The sequence below is a fragment of a genome, unplaced genomic scaffold (genome assembly GCF_019419815.1).
Source record: "Pyrus x bretschneideri cultivar Hongxiangsu unplaced genomic scaffold, Pyrus_bretschneideri_v1 Contig2, whole genome shotgun sequence".
NCBI lineage: Eukaryota > Viridiplantae > Streptophyta > Magnoliopsida > Rosales > Rosaceae > Pyrus > Pyrus x bretschneideri.
Window position 1 is genome coordinate 4,159,427 of NW_025999501.1, and position 14,593 is coordinate 4,174,019.

The 14,593-nt window shown below is 37.7% G+C and overlaps 1 pseudogene; it reads left to right on the forward strand.

Moving 5' to 3' along the window:
• Positions 1 to 6,480: 6,480 nt before the first annotated feature.
• LOC103963098 lies at positions 6,481 to 10,191 on the forward strand (annotated as a pseudogene).
• The last annotated feature ends 4,402 nt before the right edge of the window (positions 10,192 to 14,593 follow it).

Consider the following 14,593-nt stretch of genomic DNA (forward strand, 5'->3'; position numbering starts at 1 on the left):
TGGGATCACGACAGGACTGACGCCAGATATCAGTATAATAGCTTAAGAAGTCGCAATCGTTAGCAGCATTGTAGAGAAGCAACGACATTCAGCGGTAGGACTTCTTAAGACGTTTTGGAAATCCTGTGAATTGAAGACCTGTGTTGATTGCCTCCATCAGCATTGATTTGGAATTAATGTGTTTTGACTTTTGCTACAATCTTCTTCACATTTTACGCTCAAGATTTGAACTTTGAAAACTCGATTCCCACTTCATCACAAGCACTAATTTGTTTAACTTTGTAAAATTCTTCTGGACCATGAAAGTGATGAGAAAGTGAATCGGCTCACTTGGATTAAAACGTGTTCGACCTCGAGTGGGCCGACTTGGAAATGAACGACCTATTGAAGTGTGCTTCCTGAAGCGCACTTGCTCGACTTGAATGGGGATGAGAAATCTAGGTCCAAACATTGCGCCCTATTCTCAAGTGCCTCAATCTAAAAGCCAAGTGGTTATGAGAATGAAAATGCCTCTTGTTTGGATGTTGAATTGAACACCACCCCGCGAAAGGATGAGTCATCCGGGCACATGAATATATGTTCAAACAAGTGCATGATCACATTTTTAGAGCGTCAATAAAAACTCCATGTGAAAATGTCAAAGTGGCAGACGTATCTCAACTTTTGTTCAAGAAGGAAAAATAGGGTTAGGTAAGCTAATTGGTATTACTTTAGTCTAAAGAAAGGTTTGGAATTGGCACTGTAAAAATGAAAAATAGTGTTTCAATCCGAATTTCAGATTAATTACAACCATGCCATGTGATCTTTCTGTTGGTTTTGGGTCAGTAGCCCGACCCTCAGCCAGGCCCAAATGTGTTGGTTTTGGCTGGGAAGCCCGACCCTCAGTGAGACCCAAAGTATTTAATTACATTTTTGCCCATCTAAGATTACAGTCCGATGGTGGGAATGGTCTATTATGAAGAGCAATTTTGTCCTCTCCGTTTTGGGCGAGATAAGGGGTCATTGGGTAGGTATCATTTGTTGTCATTCAATTAGGGTTTCGAGAATGGAGGGTTTGTGAGAGAGAGATAGCGATGGAAGGAGAGCGAGGGGGAGGGGTAGGGGTCTCGGCACTATTGCTGCAGTTGAATTTCACAAGTGAGAGAGTCGGTATGGTCAAAGAAGACCATATGGGTGGTCAAGATTTCAGGGAAACGGGGTAGGGGTCATCATCAAACCCTACTGAGAGTGGGTGTGCCAAATCTTGTGCTACATGCCTCAAATCCAAAGATAAGTTCGTTTTTTTAAATTGGATTCTTTAATGGTAGGTGTAACATCCCAAAAATTTAATTCGGAAGCCAAATACTAAGGTAGGCCACAATAAAAATAACGGTTAATTATTATTCTAACTGACCACACTAGAAAAAAAATAATCATTTTGTTTAGTTTATGGCTGCATCTAACATCCTGTTTAGACTGCCTACGTACTCTAACAGGGATCAAGCCATTCGTAGTTCACCTTAATCTTCCAGAACAATATACTAAAATTTTATCATGATCCAACGGTCAGATCTTCACCATTCACGAATTCTATTAGCGGTCAACGTTTATTTTACAAGCTTACAAATCCAATTCAGGAAAATTCGTACGTCAAATTCCCGATCTGTAAGTTTCTATGATCCTCAAATATTACGCATTATCAAGGTTCTAAAAAATGCTAGGCGCTAGTCGAGCGATGAACTAGCGCCTAGCGTCAAGGCGGCTAGGCAGGGGTCTAGGCAACCTAGGCGGATTTAGGTAAATTTCTTGTATATCTTGTAAATAAGTGCATATTAACACTTACAAAAAATTATACTTGTATGAAATCCATAGATAAGATAATAAAAGAATGATAAAATGCAAAAAGAATATTCAACAAGTCCAAAATTTAAAAACACATTAAGCATATATGTCATATAACAATAGTAAGGAGCATTGTAGGGTGACACATGTACAACAAGTACACAATTCAAAACCACATAAAATGCAAAATAGGAACAAAATAAGAAAATATAGTAATGTACAAGAAGTTTATATATCCTCATAAAACATTATTTCAAGTAAATAAGTAAAAAAAAAAAAATAGACACCCCAGTGGTGGGTGGTTGGCTTCATAAAAAATTAAAACTAATCAATTGCTCTAATCCTCCACCCCACGTTTCTCACATAATCCAAGGTTGAGTCCGGATTTACTGCCCTTGAACCCTTGGAAAGTGGAAACCATCATTTTAAATTTATTTCGTTTCTTCTTCGTTCAAAACACAAACTAGATCTGAAATTCAGAAGCCTAATGTTGCTCTTCTCTCTCTCTCTCTCTCTCTCTTCGTGCTTTCTCTTCCCTTGTCCACGCACAGACGAAAGCTGCTTTCTCTCCCTCTGCGCCTTCTCTTCCCTTGTCCATGCACAAACGGAAAGCTGCAGAAATTCTGCATAAAGTTCCACTGATACGATACAAATTGAGAGTTGCAGATCCGATGAAGAGCTGCATCGAGATTCAAAACGCCTAGAGTGCTGCCTAGCACCGCCTAGAGCGCCCAGTGAGCAGCTAGGCAGCCACCAAAATCTTCCCCACCTTAACCGAACGTTTTGGCCTAAATCGGATCGGACCTCCGCTGCCTAGCGCCTAGGTGCCGCCTAAGCCCATTTTTAGAACACTGTGCATTATAATGTATCAAAGTTTGTTGACGATCCATCGATCAGATCGTTGATTCATATATTAACCAAGCAACGTATCATAGTAAATTTAGGTTCAAACGATTAACCTACGTCATACGAACATCAAAATTGAATTGAAGACATCGAATTTAGCCTAAAAGTAGAATTGACGGCCCTTTGGCTACGCGCCACGGCACGCGCCACAGTGGGTGACGGTCGGCCGCCCGACGTGCCAAAAAATTCAACTAATTCTAAATTTTTTAAAAATTTATAGACATGTAGATCTCAATGAGTAAAACAAGTTTCATACCTATGGCCAAGTCCAATTTGGCCGGGAAAAGCTCCAATTTTCCTCGAAACTCACTGGAACCCTAGAAAAGGGTGGCCCTCGATTCGCCACCTCCGGTGTTCCGCCACCCCAACCAAGACTTGGGACATATTCTTGGGTTCACAAGGTGTCGACCCATGGTGGTGGTTGACGGTGGTGGCTTCAAAATAGGACGGATCGCTACCGTGGGTGCCTTCGAACTCGCTGGAGAAAACGACAACAGTTCGTCGTGAAACCTCGACCACAGCCAGTCCAACTTAGGTGGGAATGGAAGCTGGGATGACGAGGAATTGATTGGTGGTGTTGGCATCACCTAACTAGCCTGGAAAATCGACGGAAAGTCGTCGGGAATGTGGTGGAATGGGTCGAGTCTGGTGGATTGCACGGGTCGACGGGATGGGGCTTCGGGTTGGGTGCTCTGCAACTCCCTCCCTTCCCTCCTTTCACTTCTTCCCATTGGCCTAACCTCTTCCTCTCCCCTCTCCCGATTTGTCCGCTTCCTCCTTTTCTTCTTCCTCCCACACCTTCCATTTCTTCTTTTTCTTTTTCTTTTCTGCCATCAGGCAGTTTTTTTTTTTTTTTTTTTTTCATAATCATATATTTTAGGTAGTTTTAACGAAAAGCCCGTGATACTGTTCACTTTAAAAAAAAACCACATTTTTACACTAAAAAGTCAAACCTGATACTATTCACTTTACCCTTTATTTTGTCCTTATCGTTAAAACTCAGAGTTTTCAAGTCATTTTGATTAGTTTTCCTTATATTTTATATATACTAGTATATTTGCACACACAAAGTGTGTGAGAATTTTTTTTTTAATTTTTTTTATTAGAGATATGTTGGGATTACATGTAGGTGAGGCTTTGATAAAAAACAGCAAAATTTGGTTATGTGAAATTAAATTTCTGACCCATATTTTTTTATTCATGTTCTGTTAGAGGGTTAAACTGGTAATTTCATAGGATTTTGGTTGACAATGAATGTTTTATTAATTAGTAGATATATATATATATTCCTAAGGTATTACATTCGACCCCCATTAAAATAAATCTTGTCTTCAAGATTTCTACCCTCGAATAACGAAAAAGGAATTTGAATTGATTCCACAATTTCATTTATAGTGAATAAAATCATAACTTCAGTCTACGATTTTATTCAAGCCCAAGAAATAAATACTTCCACGAAGTAATCATCAAGCCATAATCCTCAGGGCCTAAATAAATATTAGTATTGGATGGTTGTTTATTTGAAGTAGGGTTGGAAGTAGGGTTCCTAAGAGTTGGAAGCATCATGGAGTATCATGGAAGAATAGAATAATGGAAAGCTAGCTAATGCATGGATTCAAACTTTCGGCTAAAACTTAAGTGATGCTTTAGTGCATCTTAGTTTAATATCTACTTAGGCATAATGCAAGCCTTGATGATGTTTAGTTAGGTAGAGTGGAGACCTCATCATCATTGTAAGGATTAATTAGTGGTTTAAGTTAGGTGGAGGTGTCATGGAGGGGTCTTAACTCTCCATTGTTTCCGTAGCTTTCCTCTTAGTTTTCTGTAGGTTCCTCTACATATGTTTTGTTGTTCTTGTAACAAAAGAAAATGAATGAATGAGATACAATTCATTCCTTGAAAATCAACAACTAGATTATCAACCACATCTACCGTTGGTTAGATAAATACTAGCATCATAATCATTGGTAAATTACTTACCATCATTGCCATATTCATCATTGGCCAAACAATTATCATAAATTCCCAGCCATAACCATTGTTGGCCAAATAAATATCAAAATTTCAAGCCATAATCATTAGTGGCTAAATAAATATCACAATTTCAAGCAAAACCATTAGAATTGGCAAATCAAATATTAGAAATTCCAACCAAAATCATTGAAATTTCCAATCACAATTATTTGTAAAACCACTTACCATCATTGGTTATACGCAGCAGTTACCACGATTCGTTCTCAAAATTTCTAGCCACAATCGTTGGCGATATTGAACATCAGAAAATTTTGCCATATTCATCCTACACAATGAATAAGCAGAAATATGGTTGAAAACAAATGTAAGAAAACTCTAAGGCTTTGATTCCACCACTAATTGTCGTATCCTAATATCCAATGTCAATTCATGAATTATCAGTTATTAACAAAAATAACTTATGTACATATGTACGTGGTCAGTTACACATTTACTATGGTTAGAACCCAGTTATTCCTACCATCTATATACCCATAGTTCAGTATACATAAACAAGCAGAAATCCAATTAAGCATAGTGAGAAACAAATTAACTACTCATCAACTTAGTCACGTCAAACAAATAGCTAATTTACAAAGAAACCACACAAACGAATATTCATCATCAAAATATAAGTTCATGATTCTCATTCTCAAAGCATCTATAGAATCTCATTCATGGTCAAAAATAAATTCATATGCAAGTAATTCTGGTCAAGCACAAAGAACCAAATATCAAAATTTAAATTTAAATGGTGAATGAAAATTAATCATAATCTGAAATCCAGGGATTGAACAATTATAAAACTAGAGTAATCATAACTAATTCCAATCTGATCAAAAGTCAAGAGTGCCCAATTCATCTCGCTGTACTCGAAACCACACGAACTGGGAATAAAATTTGTAAAGTAACTTCCCATCGTTCTTTCTGCTTTCACTTGACTAAAACTCCAACGGTGGGATTAGAAAATTGCATCCACTCTCACTGCTTAATTGTCGATCGGTAGTTTCCAAAAAAAGAAAAGAAAAAAATGTTCGGTTGAAATCCCTCATCCGTAAATTAATAACAAAGCCCACGTCAGCACCAGCTCTTGGTTCAAATAAGTAGAACTCACATGGCCAATTGATCTTGAGCTTAAAATAAAATAATAATTAATTAAATAAATGAAGGGCACAATATAATTCCGTTCAGAATTAGTCTTGCAAAAAAATTATTTTTAAATGAACAAAGTCAAGCAATACTCATATGCATCACCAACGCTCAACAATTTATTAGTTTTAAGTTTATACTTTAAATTTAATGGTTAATTTAATTAAATTACTGTTGGTTGTTTTCAAATATAGCCGTTGAGTTTGAATCAATTATTCTAACTGAAAAATAAAGCTCTAAAAAGAGTTAAGCATAAGCTACATTTAGCTAGCCTGATGCCTCTTTGACATTTCAAGCTCAAGATTTGAACTTCGAAACTCTATTCTTGCTTCATCATAAGCACTAATTTTGTTAACTTTGAAAAACACCGTTGGACTATGAACATGGTAAGAAAATAAGTTGGCTCACTTGGATTAGGACGTGTTCTGTTAGGATGCCAAGTGTCATCACTTAGTTAGCCAGGTGTCAATTGTTGAGTTGGATCTCCTTAGCCTGTAACCAACTATATAAGTTGAGATATGTAAAGATGCAAAAGGTCGATGAATATTTGATTTTAATAGTGTTCTTGTTAGTGTATCTTGCATTTGAGTAAAGGTTGAAGTGGGGTTCTATCATGTTCGAAGTAGAGTGGCCGACTTGTAAATTAACTCAAGCTAGAGCACTAAGTTGACTTTAAAGGGAGCTGACAAATCTAGGTCCAAACATTACCCCCATTCGTTTACCAATACGCCTAATCATCAATGCTTTTGAAGTAATTCAAGTTTCGCCAGCAGCTTGAGAGGAAGCTTCCCCGCAGGTCTTTAAAATGTATCTTTGTAGAAGATCCACTGTCTGTTCTGCATCTTAATTGGCACAATTAGATTCAGTGGTTGTTAATTTTACATATCATGATCAAAATCACTACTATAAACCATCTGCTAATTTTCCATATCTCAAGTGTGAAGGGCAAGCAATTTAAAGTTAATCTGGGGTTGGGGTTGGTTTTTTTTCCTCTCTCACCAAGAAATTTAAAGTTAATCACTACTATAAACCATCTGCAATTTCTTCTTCATGTTACTAAGATTTTGGTTCATGCAGCTTTAATTAGGAATCTGAATAATCGTTTTAATTTTGGTTAATGCAGGATTAGGAATTTAGGATTCCTATAAGTTTGTGGTGGGAGCGTGGAGTGGTTTCAAGACGACATCGTTCATAGTCGAGGCTAATCTGTGAAAAATGTAAGATTTTGTCTGGGTTGTTTTGTTTTGTTATTCCAAAAGCATAACACTTCAGATGCTTTAATTATAAGCTAATCATTGTAACTTTAGTTCACTATTTTATTTGTTTGCTTAATAAGCGAGAAGGCAAGGGAAAGTAAACAAGGAAAATTGGAAACTTATAAGCACTTGGATTTTTATTATTGGGTGATATTTAATCCTGCAGCAATGCGCGGACACCATTTACTAGGCCTGAACTTCACTCTTTTCCATCTATTTACAATTGATTTCAGGTTTTAGGTTCATGTTGTCACAACAATTCCTCCACCACTCTTTAATCCTCATTTCTTCCATGTATTTCCCTTTTGTATCCAACAAAAATTGAAAACTAAAAGAAGGTTAACAAATGGGCTCCTACTTGTTCAAATGCTGTCTAGTGCACTATAAATTTGATGACTTGCAATAAGAAACCAAGTAAGTTCCTCCTTTCTTTATGTCTCTCATTAAGTCCTAAAGAATCCAACTGCTACCCATTTGTTTTAAGCAACAAAACACAGTTAGCTCAGTGGTTGTACCTCACGGGTCAGTTCCTCTCACACGATAGTTTTCTTTACTTTTCCAAATCCTAGCTCTTTTTTACTATTTCGTTTCTAATTAATCAATTTCGTTGTTGATGTTGTACTTCTAAAGAAGCACTAATGTCTAACATGATCATGTATGTTCTTAAAGCATATATTTATACATATATATCCTTTGCAGTTTATAATTGGCAATAACCAAAATCTTACCATTTGTACATTAATGTGTCTGTATGTGGTCTTTCTAGTGTATTCCGAACAAGATGAAGCCAAGACACAAACAACAATAAGAAGATAGAAAACAACGGATGTTTGCCACTTCGTAGTGTATTTTTAAAGCTTCATTCACATTTTGTGTTTTCTATGCAGTAGAGAAACCACATAACAGAAGAAAACTTCTCGTCTACTATACATCCAAGAGCCAAGTCTTAAAATGATGATGAATCCTTTCGAGAGTACCATGGCGATGAGCATGGGAGAAACCTGTACACCTTTCCCTGCTTCAGCTCCTCAATGGAAATATGATGTGTTTTTGAGTTTTATAGGTGAAGACACTAGAAAGTGATTCACAGACCACTTACACACTGCATTGGAAAGTCATGGAATAATAACTTTTAGGGATGACCCTGAACATCAAAAAGGGAAATGTATTTCTCCAAAACTTCATACTGCAATTGAAGAATCAAGATTTGCACTCATTGTTCTCACGGAAAATTATGCGTCATCAACATGGTGCTTGGATGAACTTTTACATATTCTTGAATGCATGGAAGCAGGAGAAAGTAGTGCTACCAATTTTTTATAATGTTGATCCCTCTGATGTACGAAAGCAAACGGGACGTTTTGCAGAAGCCTTCATTAAACATGGAAACAACCCTGGGGTTGACGAAAAGGAGGTGGAAAGTTGGAGAAAGGCTTTAACGAAAGTGGCAATTTTCTCTGGGTGGGATTCAAAGGACCGGTAAAGTTTTGATTTTTCTCGCAACCGTGTCCTCCTTATTTAATGACAGACACACACACACCCATAATTTGACTTCTGTTTGCGGAATAGAAATAGAACCAATTATATCACAAATTGCAATGGACAAAGCTATAAATGCCATTAAAAGAATTCCATCTATAGTTTGATAACTCTCATACAATGCACATCATATATAGGTGCGTGATTATTGTGTTTTGGCTCGACTCAATGCAAAAAATAGTGCAAACCTTTTGGAACTTATATATCCAACTCTATTCTTTTCCACAGGTCTGAAGCAAAGCTTGTCAAAGATATTGTTCAAGTGGTATGGAAAAAGTTGCGCCCAACATTATCATGTCTTGTGGGCGACTTTGTTGCAATCGATTCACGGTCGAAACCAATTATTCATCTGTGTTTAGATGCAACGCTGAATGATTGTTGCTTTATTGGGATATGGGGGATGGGTGGTATTGGTAAGACAACTATTGCAAGAGTTGTGTACGAGAGAATCTGTCATCAGTTTGAATTCCAAATATTTCTAGCTGATGTTAGAAGTGATGTCGAAAAATTTGGTGTACCTCACTTGCAAAAGCAACTTCTTTGTAAAATCGGGAAGGAACAGATTGACATATGGGGGGTTCATGAAGGAGCGGCAATGATACACAGGTTTCTACGTGGCAAAAAGGTTCTTTTAGTTCTTGATGATGCGAACCATTTGTGTCAATTAGAATATTTGCTGGAAATCAAAAGTGGTTTGGATTGGGGAGCAGAGTTCTCATTACAACTAGAGATGACCGGTTGTTATTTAACCACGGAGTGGAGAGACGGTTTGAGGTTGAAGGACTCAATAACGATGACTCTCTTCAACTTTTTAGCAGGAATGCCTTTAAGAAAGATTGCCCTGATCTAAGTTTTGTTGATTTGTCAAATCGCGTGGTCAATTATGCCAAGGGCCTTCCACTAGCTCTTAAAGTCTTGGGATCTTTTTTGCACGGAAGAGGTTTAAGTGCATGGAACAGTACATTGGAGAAACTAAGAGAAATTTGTAATTCAGAAGTTTTTAAGACACTTGAAGTAAGTTACCATTGTCTAGATGAAGTTGAGAAGAAAATTTTTCTAGACATTGCATGTTTCTTTAATGGAGAGCGCAAAAATCGAGTTAGAGAGATACTTGAAGCTAGCGGTTTTTAAGCACATATTGGAATAGTTGTCCTTGTTGAGAAAACTCTGTTAAGTGTTAAACCAAATGGTGGAGAAATTGTTCGCCGAAAATCTCTTAATAGTAAGCTGTCGATGCATGACTTACTACAAGAAATGGGTCGAGAAGTTGTTCGTCGAGAATCTCCTAGTGATCCAGGCAAGCTTAGCAGGCTTGTGGCGTCGAGATGACATCAATCATCTGAGTGAAAATACAATAAGAGGCTTTAATACAATAAGAAATTTGATTACTAGTTGCTTTTATGTCATATAGACAACATGGTGTTGTACTAGTTACCGCTTTGCTTATGTTATGACCTAGAATATATTCATCCAAAACAACAATTTTTATCTCGATATTTTTGCAGCCTTGATAGCATGAGCATTCACTATAATGCATGACCCAACTTTATGTTTTTTGAATTTTAGATTTTACATAAATTGTATATGCACTATATTCATAATGTTGAATTATGTGAATTTGATATTATCATGAATTGCATCAAATATATGTTCATTCATTGAAATTATATATGCTTTGAATTAATTGAAAAAAAAAATCGGAAAACACTAGGGTTCTTCGAACCCATAACCTTGAGCCTTAACTCAGGCCATTCGCCAAAGCCTGCAACCTGTGTGGGCGAGCCATGCTGAGGCGCGATACCATATGCCGGAGCTATGGGCTTTTGGTTTGAAACCCAAAACACACCTGACGCCATCCATAATGTCTTTTTCTCTGGCAAATGGGCCTGCAGCCCAATCTTGATCTTGGGTCCTCGTCCCGACGACTTGCAAATTGTTTCCCCCTGCAACAAGTTTTTCGGCTGAGATTCATTTTGAATCTCATTGGTTTTTCTTCAAAATTCCGATTAATTTTTCTAGGGTTTCCAACACAAACGTTGAGAGTCTCCACTTTTTATTTACCTTTATGGATCGCCATCGAACCACGGTTTTTCGTCGTGATTTTTGCACCAAGACAAGATCACTTGAAGCAATGACACCCGTCATATTCTCCGACAAAGTTCACCCAGCACACGCTAGGGTGTTTGGTTCGAAACCTAAGCCTAGTTGGGCTTGGCTCGTTCTCGGTAAGCACCAGCCCGTTGGGCTTTGGAGCTCTCCTCGGCCTAAAACACCAGCCTTCCTAGGCCACGGTGTTCTCGGTGTCTCGCACCACAAAGGATCACAGTGGCTATTAAAATTCCCATATACCGCTATGCACATGATTGCGTCCCTCCCCAGATACATGTGTCAGCGAAGCACCAAATCAGAGCCCATATGGGCCTTTATTTTTGGGCTTGCACCTACAGCCCGGTTTATGTGATGCAAGGCCTGCCAGCTTGCCAGGCCCGTGCCTACACCTAGCCTAGTTTTGGGCGATAAACCTCACGACACTAGTTTACTCAGCCCATCCGTGGGCTTTGGTCCAAGTTTTTGGTACCTCGAGTTTAATTGCCTAATTATTTAGACCCAATGCGTTCTATATTTTTTCACCCACACTTTAAATTTGGCCCCAAGTCCAAATAGTTAATTCAATTATAATTATAAACCTAAAGTTCTATTTGCATATTTTCTTGTTACATATTTTTGTATATATATTTGTGTTTGTTTACATGAACATATGAACTTGAAGTTCATAATTATTTTGAAACTTGAAGTTTCCAAAAACATGCCTTGCTTGAAAGCTTGAAGTTTTCCTTAAAAACATTACCAATGAAAACCTGAAGTTTTTTCATGCAAATTTAAACCAATACATATCTATTAGAATCCTGAATTTTCTACTCCTATGTGAATGGATTGATTTTTTTTTTTCTCCATTACACTAACCACATCTTGTCCATCTATTTTGTGATAGGAACATGTTGAATTTGAACAAACTCGACTTCACCGCATTGGAGGTCTCTAGAAGAAACTATCTCAAGTGGGTCCAAGATGTGAAACTCCACCTCATTGCAAAGGACTTGCGTCCTCCATTGAAGATGAGACTAGACAACCCGATTGGCGAAGCTGAGAAAGCCATTGCTATGATCTTCATTTGAAGACATATTCATGATGCCTTGCAAACTGAGTACCTTGTTGAGGAGGATCCACGAGCACTGTGGGTCACTTTGGTTGATTGTTTTGATCACCAAAAGGACATCTGCTTGCCTGAAGGAAGACATGATTGGAAACATTTATGCTTCTAAGACTTTAAGTCTATGAATGAATATAATTTTGAAGTTTGTCAAATTTGATCACTTCTCAAGTTTTGTAATGAAACTTTGATTGAAGAGGATCTCTTGGAGAAGACCTATTCGACCTTCTATGCTACTAATATTGTCCTGCAACAACAATATATAGCTCAGAGCTCAGAAGGCCCCAAACTTCAAGAATAAGGGCAAATCACCTAAAACCATGGATGCAGATATGTGTTATCACTATGGTTCAAAGGACCATTGGTCTCGTGTTTGCTGAGCTCCCCAGAAGGTTGTAACTGAATATCATTATCATCATAAGAAGTTTGAATCATTATGCAAGTGGACGAACCAGAGAGTACAAAGATGGAGGTTTCTGACTTTTAGGAGGATACCACCCCTATGGAAGATTAGAATCTTAGAAATAAACTATCCTTTTAGTTAAATAAGACATTGGGGCTGAAGTCCACATTAGTGGCCGAACCCCCCCCTCTTTTTTTATTTTATTTTTTTATGTTTTTGGTTAAATTTTGAACAATTTTCCTTTATGTTTGGATTATTTGTTGGTGATTTGTTTTTGGATATTAAGTTTTTCATTAATTACCATCCTTGAATACTTAAAAATTATTTTGAATTGATATTTGTTTTAAGAACTTTTATGCATATGAACGATTCAAATTAATTTTTCATTCTAGGTATGACTAGTGGGGAAGTTAGTTGTCTGGAAAATAGTGCAACCATGCACACCGTTTTGCGTGAACGCATCTATTTCACTAACTTTAAACCTAAGAATGCCCTTTGACAACTATCTCAGCCTATCCAACCTGATTGAAGGATATGGTACGGCACGTATAATGTTGTCCAATGGTATAATTTTGACCATTGATGAGGCATTCTATTCTCCACATTCCGGAAGAACGTTGTTGAGTTTCAAGGACATTAGAGATAACAATTACCATGTTGAAATCTGTGTAGAAAACAGAGTTGAATTTATGTGCATAACTTACTACGAATATGGCCAGAAGTGTATTCTAGAGAAGATAGAGCGTATCTCGAGTGGTATGTATACTACGACCAAATGACCCATAGAATGCCACTATGTGGCTGGCTCTACCTCTGGGACTGCACACGAAATTACACTTTGGCATGATAGTTTGGGACATTCTAGACGAATAGCGATGTGTTGTATGCTCAAATCATCACACAAGCATCCACTAACCCAAAGTTTAGGTTCAATTCAGGGAATCACATGTCAAACATGTTCAATGGGAAACTTATTGTTAAGCCTTCTTATGACAAGATTTGTTCAAATCCTCCCATTTTTCTACAAAGGATTCAGGGGGATATTTTGTGGACCTTCACCCTCCATGCAAACCATTTAGATATTTTATGGTTTTGGTTTATGCTTCCACATGTTGGTCACATGTGTGCTTGTTGTCCACAAGGAATGCTACATTCTCCAAACTTTTTGCTTAGGTTATCAAGCTTAGAGCTCACCACCTTGAATATCTGATCAAATCCATTCGATTGGATAATGCTGGAGAATTCACATCTAAAACTTTTGATGACTATTGCATGTTGGTTAGGTTGAAGTTGAACATCCTGTACCCTATGTTCACACCTAGAACAGCCTAGCAGAGCATTCATTAAGCGCTTACAAATGATTGCTCGATCATTAGTCATACGTACCAAGCTCCCGATTGCTGCTTGGGGCTATACAATATTGCACACAGCCATGTTGGTTCACCTGAGGCATGTTGTTATCGAACCATATAGCGCATTTCAATTGATTACCGGATATGAACCTGACATATCTCATTTCCATATTTTTGGCTGTGCAGTCTATGTGTCAATTTCGCCCCCCTTACGTACAAAAATTAGGGCCTCAGCGAAAGATGGGAATTTATGTTGGATATGATTCTCATTCGATTATTCGTTACTTAGAACCTTTTACAGGTGATCTGTTTACCGCTCATTTCGTGGATTGTCACTTCTATGAGACAATCTTCTCGTCATTAGGAGGAAATAAGAAAGTTAACGTTCCTAAAGAGCAATGTGAATTATCGTGAACAACTTTCACTTTGTCGCATTTAGATCCCCGCACCGCTCAGTTTGAAACTAAAGTGCAGCACATATTAGATCTCTAGAGTATAGCTCAGAGCATGCTAGATGCTTTCACTGATCTAACAAGAGTGACAATATCACATATTTAGGATGCGAATGTGCCTGCAAAGATGAATGTACCAAATGTACGATAGACTTCCCTCCTAGAGGCCTAGGACACCGCTTTGGCTGATCAACGTACATTAACGGCTAGCTAATCATCTGCCCCTACACATAAGCGTGGCATACCGCTTGGTTCAAAGGATTCACACCCTTGGAAGAGGAAACCCACTACATAGGTTTATGAAGAATCTACCGTGAATCCGACTGTCACTTACTCATTCTATCCAACTCATGAGGAAATTCTAGATTATAGAAGCATCCTTGAAGAGACGAATCCTCCTCCCAAGAATTGTGAAATTTCAGTCTATTATGCTAGCTTAATGATGTGTGGTGTAGAAATAGGATGATTGTCGACGATGCATTAGCATATGT